This window comes from Arachis duranensis, chromosome 1 (genome assembly GCF_000817695.3).
Source record: "Arachis duranensis cultivar V14167 chromosome 1, aradu.V14167.gnm2.J7QH, whole genome shotgun sequence".
NCBI classification, from domain to species: Eukaryota; Viridiplantae; Streptophyta; class Magnoliopsida; order Fabales; family Fabaceae; genus Arachis; species Arachis duranensis.
Window position 1 is genome coordinate 50433490 of NC_029772.3, and position 8912 is coordinate 50442401.

At 34.1% G+C, this 8912-nt stretch overlaps 1 pseudogene; it reads left to right on the forward strand.

Annotated features, from left to right (window-relative positions):
- Positions 1–5022: 5022 nt before the first annotated feature.
- Positions 5023–5663, forward strand: LOC107488705 (probable protein phosphatase 2C 76; annotated as a pseudogene).
- Positions 5664–8912: the final 3249 nt, after the last annotated feature.

Genomic DNA, 8912 nt, shown 5'->3' on the forward strand with positions numbered 1-8912 from the left:
TGGACAGTGCAGAACGCAACTCTTCTATCTCTCTCCACTGGTCTCCATCCTCTCTCTCCTTTGCTCTTCGTGCTATCTCTCTTCCCTCTTTCCCGATAAGTTTTTCCCTCTTCTCTTTTCCCTTTCTTTCTTCCATTCACATCACATCTTCCTCTTTGTTTCTGTTTTTGAAAAGTGTGTGTGTATTTTGTGTGTTAGGGTTAGAGAGTAGAGTGAAAAGGTAAGGGGGTTAGGGTTAAAGGGATGAGTGGTGGTGAGTTAGAGTTAGGTAAAATTAGGGTTTTGATTTGGGAATTAGAGTTTGGATAAAGTATTAATTTAAAACAAAATTTAATCCAATATAATTAACTTTAAGAATACTATTTATTTTTCAACTTACAATTTATTTTTAATTAAGTATTCTAATTTAAAATTAGAGATAAATAAATAAATTTTCTTTTAGTTCAGAAAATTAATCAAAAATTTTAATTATTCAATTTAAATTATATAAAACTCTCATTATTTTCAATTACTAAAACTTTAAATCCCCAATATAAAAAATATTCAATTATTTAAAAAATTTTATAAATTCTAATTGATTTTAAACTCAAAGTATCATAAAATTTAATTTAATTTCATTTAGAAAAATAATTTTCTTTAAATAAAATTATCAATAAATACAATAAATCATAAATAACTCATTATTTAATTTTCAAAAACTCGGGTTGTTATACTATGTTCACGGTTTTACAAAAGGGTGACCATAGAGTAAGCTATGGTCACAGTTTTAAATTACGGTGACCATAGATAAGCTATTGTCATGCTAAAATCGTGACCATAGATTAGCCTATGGTCACGGTTTTACAAAAGGGTGACAATGGATAAGCTATGGTCACGCTAAAATCGTGACCATAGATAAGGTTATAGTCACGGTTTTACAAAAGGGTGACCATAGGTCACGCTAAAATCGTGGTCATAGTTAAGGCTATGGTCACAGTTTTACAAAAGGATAACTATAGAATAAGGTATGATCACGATTTTAAAATAGAGTGACCATAGATAAGCTATGGTCATGCTAAAACCGTGACCACAGATAGATTACGGTCATAGTTTTACAAAAGAGAAACCATAAAGTAAGCTATGGTCATGGTTTTAAAATAGGGTGACCATAGATAAGCTATGGTCATGCTAAAACCGTAGCCATAGATTAGGCTATGGTCACGGTTTAAAACAGGGATGACGATAGAGTAGGCCATAGTTGTCAGAACCGGACCAGACCGGCCGGTTCAACCAAAAAACCGGTAAACCGAACCCAATACCGGTCCGGTCCAAGCTTGCGACCGTTTAAGGTAGAGAACCGGTATGAACTGGTCAAACTCGATGTGAACCGGTGAAAACCGGTTCGAGCCGCTCGGTCAACGTTGAAGGTGAATGTACACTGGACCAGCAATCTGCAACTCCACCGTAATTAAGCATGCTTTTGCCACCAAGCTGGAGTAATTCTCATTAATTAATATACAAATTATAATACATATAGTATTCTTTCTTTTCACTTATATTCAATTTATTTTAATTTCAAAGTCTCTCATTTTTAAATCAATTACATTTTATTTGACTATAAATTTTATTAAATATATACAAGTTAAAAAGATAAACAAAAAATTTAATTAATCACAATTTATTTTTTCTTTTCATGATTATATGATATTTATTAATATTATTTTTTTAATATATTATTTTATTTTTTGTTTTCATATGAAGTTGATAGTTAAAAATAGCTAGATGATATTTAGTTAAACTAGTCAAATCATCTGACGATTCTTAAATATCAACTTCATAAAAAAAACAATTTTATGTGACTTTTCACCTATAATAATATAATAATAAAAATAATAAAAAAATAATTAAATTTTATATAATTATTTAATTATACCGAGTTAACTGGTTTGACCAGTGACCCACCGGTTGAACTAGTGACTCAGTAACCCAATAACCTTATCAGTTCGATTATCGGTTTGGTTCTGACAATTATGGAGTAGGCTATAGTCACGGTTTTAAAATAGAGTGATCATAGATAAGCGATGGTCATACTAAAACCGGGACCATAGAGTAACAGTAACCTATGGTCACCATAAAAAAATATGGGCTAAAGTGTCAGAATTTAATTAAACACTGTAACTGTGACCATAGAAATCATGAACATAGGTAAAAAAATTCGTGACCATAAAACTATGGTTGTAACAATTTGTATTTTCGAAGTTTTTATTATAGATTATTTACGATTTATTTTATTAATATGAACTTATTATCTTTAGATGACTATTTTATTAAAACTTAAAAGTAACTATATTAATTTTTATGATTATTAAAGTTTAAACTAATTATGATTTATTCTATTAGTTTAAACTATTTATTAAAAATTATTTTAATAGGTAAAATTAAATTGACTTTTATAATTATTACCATTTGAGTTTGGATTAATTAAGATTACTATATAATTTTGCTATAATAAGATATTTTATATAATTGAAACTATAATTTTTGTAATCTATTAATGATGAATATTTTATAATTTAATTTGGGTAATTAATATTTTAAGTTCAAAATCTACTAGTATGAGTAAATATTAATACTCTTTGATGGATTTAGAGTTGCTAATATTTCATCATATATCTTTATTTCTTATAATCATCATGTTATTAATGTCATTTATATTAGTAATTTATATATATTTATCCTCATATATATTATTATATGTATTTTAATACATCTAACTTTCGTAATTATCCATTTAAGATCATTATAACTTGAATCACTAACCCAACAGTTTTATAGTGACACATGCCTCCTTTATAACACCTCACCACCGTCATTCATTTAACTAATCTCTCCTTCCCTCGTTAATCACTGAACCAAAAGAAAAAAGAGAGAGACCATGAGTGAGAGAGAAAGATTCCATAGTACCATAAACTTTCAAGCTCTGATTTCTTGAGCTTCATAATTTCGATAAAAAAATCTACTCCGATTAAAGTTTGTATCTTCGTCCTTTTCACAACGGTACCACTTTTTATCGGGAGAAGCAACACGTGGAGCTATTGTCCCTCCATGCAAGGTTCGGCCAGATGAGTCTTAGAGGTGGAGTAGGCGATTTTGACATTTTCTTTTTCGATTTTTCGTTCAAAAAGTTTTCTTGGTGTTTTAGTTTGCAAGTTGTCGTACGAAGGTAGGTTTGATAATTTTTAATAATTAAATGTGTTCTTAACGTGTGATTGATAAATTATTGTCGGTCTAGAATTTGAGATTTGATTTTGAGTGATTTTGTGCTTTGGTAAAATTTTGTTAAGATTTGGTGGTTGGAAGGTGATGTAAGAATTATTGTCGGTCTAGAATTTTATCAATAGAAAAAAAAATTTCGTTGTAAGTATAGTCCCAAACCAACTAATAATTCTCCATCAAAGTTTAATTTGTTTGTCGCAAGTACAAACCCCAATAAAAAGTGACTGGGAGTATTTAAACATCGGGTCGTCTCACAAGAAATTGCAATAAAATGATCAATTATTGGCTATAAAGGAGCAAATAGGGGATTGATTTGATGATTTGACAAGAAAAGTAAATAATAAGAAAGTAAATGACAATTAACTAATAAAGAAAAAGATAAGAACTCTTGGCTAAGACATGAGAATTGAGATCACCATTCTTGTCTACAAACCATGTATTGACAATTATGAGGGACCAACCCATCAAGTCTACTTCTATGCTTGAAGTACATCAAAAGCCTATTTCCATGCTTGAAGTACGTCAAATAGGTTTGATCAACATCAACCCACAAGTCCCAACCTAGCTACTAATTGACTTAGTAGTAGGTTAGCGTTAATGGGTATCAAATTTGCCACTAAGGGTTCTCAAATCATATAAGACCTAGAAATTTCAGAAAATCTTATTAAGTACTAATTTTGATTTATTTATTCATTAAGTACTTTAATCTCAAAAATTATTTTATTAAAGATAATTAAAGAAAATTTTGATTAATTAAGTTTAAAGTAATTTAAGATTTTATTTGATTTTATAATTATCGAATTATTTTCTATATTTAAATAATAAAGTTTAGCAAATATAAAATAATAAGAATTTTATATGGTTTGGTTTAAATAATTGAGATTTTGGGATTTAATACTAATACTTTTATAAATAAAGAAAAATTAATTATATTATCTTATAATTTTAATTAGAGTATTTGATTTCAAATCAATTAGTATTTTGATATAATAAATAATATTTTAGAGTAGTTTTAGAGATTTAATTAGATTTCAAATTAATCCAAAACCCCCAAATTTTATACACAAAACCCTAATTCCTAAATCTATTACCCTAAATCCCTAAACCTACGGTCTTTAAGGGAAAGAAAGGAAACAAAAGGGGAAAAAGAAAGGAAGGGAAAAAAGAGAATAAGGGGGAATCGGGGAAGAAGAAGAGAAAGTGAGATCCGAGAGAGAAAGAGAGAGAGGAAGAGAGGGAAGACACGCCGGAGCTGGTGGGCTGTTCCGCCGGTCCTCGTCGCGGCTGAAGCTGTCACCGCCGCAGCTGCATCCGCGCCGTCATGTGTCGCCATTAGAGGAAGAGAAGCGCAAACCAGAACCATGCAAGGGAGGAGCAGAGCGCGCGCAGGGGAGAAGCCACCACTGTCGTCACATCTTGCCGCCGCTACCACTGCTGAGGTCGCCATCGTCGTCCTCACCACAAACCAAAGTCACCGCCATCTATGGTGGAGCCAAGGAGAGAGAGTGCGTGAAAAGAAGGAGACTGACGGTGGAGGAGTGCGACGAGAGGACGGAGACGATATTTACGTCACTGCCACCGAATCTCACCACCGCTGCTGGAGCCTCTGGCCGTCGGGACCGCCGTTCTTACCACTGCTGATGAAGCTCACCGGAGTTGCTCGAAGGTTACTGCCACTCTATTTGGTTCTATTGGAAGCTGCATTGTTGCGGGTGTGGTTGTCGAAAACTGCCGCCGGAAACCCTATCTTCTTGGTTGGTCGTTTAAATGGTATGCAGCAGTTGTGTAAGGTCTTTGGTTGTTCAAGCTGGAACTTTTGCTAAATGAGTGAGAATAAACAACACTAAGAAGACTTTGCAAGCTGTCCCAAGTATTTCTTATTTGCCTACTCGTCAATTTAAGACATTTACAGTGATGATGGTGGGTACGGGTTCCATGTCAAGAAGTGCTAGTTCCCTTGTGGATATGATGCTAGAGAAAGATGATGATGGCCGGTTTACAAGTGGAGGGTGGAAAAGTGAGGATGGAAGGCTTAGCTGTGGGTATTCAAGCTTTAGAGGAAGAGAGTAACGATGGAGGATTTTTATGATGGTCATGGTGGTTTTCGTGCTGCAGAGTATTTGAAAGAGCATCTATTTGATAATCTCATGAAGCATCCAAAATTTTTTACTGATGCCAAATTGGCTATAAGTGAAATGTATCAAGGGACTGATTCTCAATTTCTGGATTCTAAAAAAGATACTTTCTGGGATGATAGCTCTATTGCTTCAACCACTGTATTGATTGATAACTATCTCTATGTTGCTAATGTTGGAGATTCTAGGACTATAATATCAAAGGCTGGTAAAGCAATTACTCTCTCTGAAGATCATAAGCCAAACAGAAGTGATGAACGGAAGAAGAATTGATGCTTTTAATTACTAAGCTTTGACTAAATTGAGGTAGGGTTTTTCTTAAAATTTATTTTATATTACAGAGTTGTAATAAATAGATATTGATGCAAAAAAATATACTTCTGTGATTATGTTTGTCTTGTGGATGTGGTTGTTTGCTAGACTGAATTATTGGTTGCTTGATTGTTTGAGTGGTGTACGGTTATTGATAAGAAATTGATTTGAAATGTTATTTACTTGGTTATTATGAAAAGTGGTTTTTCTTAGTTTTGGAGTTAATTTGGTAATGTAAATGAATCGACTTTGGAAATGATTTGAGATATGAAAATAAATTGATTTTGGAAGCATTTTGATTTTGAGTTAGTCTGATTTTATAAATGATTTAATATTTGAGCCGGTTTGATTTTAAAAAGAGATTTATTATTGGAATTGGTTCGATTTGAAAATAATTTTATATTGGAACTGGTTGAATTTTGGAAAACGATTGAGATTTGGAAATGGTTAAGAAGGGTTTGAGGAATGTTTATATGGGACCCAAAAAGGGTGGCAGAGTCCAAGTTTTAGAAGAGATGCTGCCAAACTTTTATAAAAAATTGGAAGATTCGTTTGAGGTAATTATTTAAAAAGATTTGGTTTTAAAAATTATATGTTTTAAGTTTGATTTATTTAGAAAAGAATGAATTATGTTTTGAACAGAGATTGTTGATGAACGGAATGGGAGGATAGATGACGATGATTGAATTTGAATAAAGGATGATGATGATTGGTTAAAGTATGATTGCTGAATGAATTTGGAAATGAGATATAAATTGATGAATAATGATGATATTAAGGATGATATGGATATTGATGAATTATGATGAAATATTCATATGGCTTATTTATTTGAATTATCTGAGACACGAGTTTCCCTGGGTAGACGCAGTGGATTGCCACAACTTGCTCCAGGTTGAGACTTGATACTCTGTTGACCCTATGACGTAAGGGTGACCGGGCACTTATAAAGTCCCGGGAATGGTACCCCCATTGAGCGATTTGATATATATTGTATAACCGACAGATGAGCTCATTAGCCATAGGACAGGCATGCATCATATGCATTTGTATGCTTTGCTTGGGTTTGAATTTGTTTTGGTTTGCCTAATTGTTAAACTGTTATTTACTGCTACCTGAATTATTTGCTGTAACTGCTAGCTAAACCTGTGCTTTCCTTGTCTGTTTTGCCCATGTTTGTCCTGGTGTGCTACTTTTGAGAATGGGCTTTGGTGTTGAATTGATAACTATGTTGATTGATTGCATGGTTGGTTTCAGCATTTGATTTTCTTATAAGAAAATAAAGGTTTTGGATTTTTGGATATTTAAATCTTGATTTTTGAAAAGGGTTTTTGGATGACTAGTTGTTGGTTTTTAAAAGATTCAAAGGACGAACAATAATCACTGACAGGCACGGATCGAAGCATAATGATGGGGGGCACTTGCAAGTTAGACGAGTGGTGCACGAAATTGTGATCACACTTTTCACAACTAAGCCCAACTAACCAGCAAGTGCACTGGGTCGTCCAAGTAATACCTTACGTGAGTAAGGGTCGATCCCGTAGAGATTGTTGGCTTGAAGCAAGCTATGGTCATCTTGTAAATCTCAGTCAGGCATATTCAAATGGTTATGAGATTTTGATAATTAACAGATAAATAAAACATAAAATAAAATAGAGATACTTATGTAATTCATTGGTGGGAATTTCAGATAAGCGTTTGGAGATGATTTGTTGCTTCTGAACCTCTGCTTCCCCATTGCTTCCATCCAATCATGCGCACTCCCTTCCATGGCAAGCTGTAAGTTAGTGGATCACCGTTGTTAATGGCTACCATCCGTCCTCTCAGTGAAATGGTCCAGCTACGGTTCTCACCGCAGGGCTAATCATCTGTCGGTTCTCACTTATGTTGGAATAAGATCCATTGATCCTTTTGTGCACTGTCACTGTGCCCAACAGTCGTGATTTTGAAGCTCGTCACAGTCATCACCTCCTAGATCCTACTCGAAATACCACAGACAAGGTTTAGACTTTTCGGATCTCAAGAATGCTGCCTTTTGTTTCTAGCCTATACCACGAAGGTTCTAATCTCACTGATTTGAATGCTCTGTTGTCAGGAGATGCTAGTCAAACGCATGGATCAGAGACCCAAGAGAATATACCACACCTGGCGTCCAATGACTACGTTGAACATCATGTAGATCACTTGTGGTTGTCAGGCACGCGGATCTTGGCTAAGCGAGTACTGAAGATAGTGGGTGATTGTCACGGGTCACCCCTTCAGTCTGACTTAACTAAATTAAGTACAAGAGTATATCTTGGAGAAGAAGTAGGCGTGAATTGAAGGAAAAACAATAGTACTTGCATTAATTCATGAGGAACAGCAGAGCTCCTCACCTTAATCTATGAGGTGTAGAAATTCCACCGTTGAAAATACATAATAACAAAAGGTCTAGGCATGGCCGAATGGCCAGCCTCCCAAATGGCATTAGAATTCAAAAACAGGGGAAGAAGACCTTTATACAATAGTAGAAAGTGCTATTTATACTAAACTAGTAAACTAGGTTTACAGAAAATGAGTAACTAAGTGCAGATAGTGCAGAAATCCACTTTCGAGGCCCACTTGGTGTGTGTTTGGGCTGAGCTTTGAAGCTTTCACGTGTATAGGCTCTTCTTGGAGTTAAACACCAGCTTCGGTGCCAATTTGGGCGTTTAACTCCAGTTCTGGTGCTAGTTTGGGTGTCTTACGCCAGAAAAAGGTCTCAGGTGGGCGTTTGCATGCTGGTTTGGGCCATCAAATCTTGGGCAAAGTATGGACTATTATACATTGCTGGAAAGATCAAGATGTCTACTTTCCAAAGCAATTGAGAGCACGCCAATTGGGCTTCTTTAGCTCCATAAAATACACTTTGAGTGCAGGGAGGTCATAATCCAACAGCATCTACAGTCCTTTCTCAGCCTCTGAATCAGATTTTTGCTCAGGTCCCTCAATTTCAGCCAGAAAATACCTAAAATCACAGAAAAACACACAAACTCATAGTAAAGTCTAGAAATGTGAATTTTGCATAAAAACTAACAAAAATATACTAAAAAGTAACCAAAACATACTAGAAACTACCTAAAAATAATGCAAAAAAGTGTATAAATTATCCGCTCATCACAACACCAACCTTAAATTGTTGCTTGTCTCCAAGCAACTGAAAACAAAATAGGATAAAAATAATAGAATATA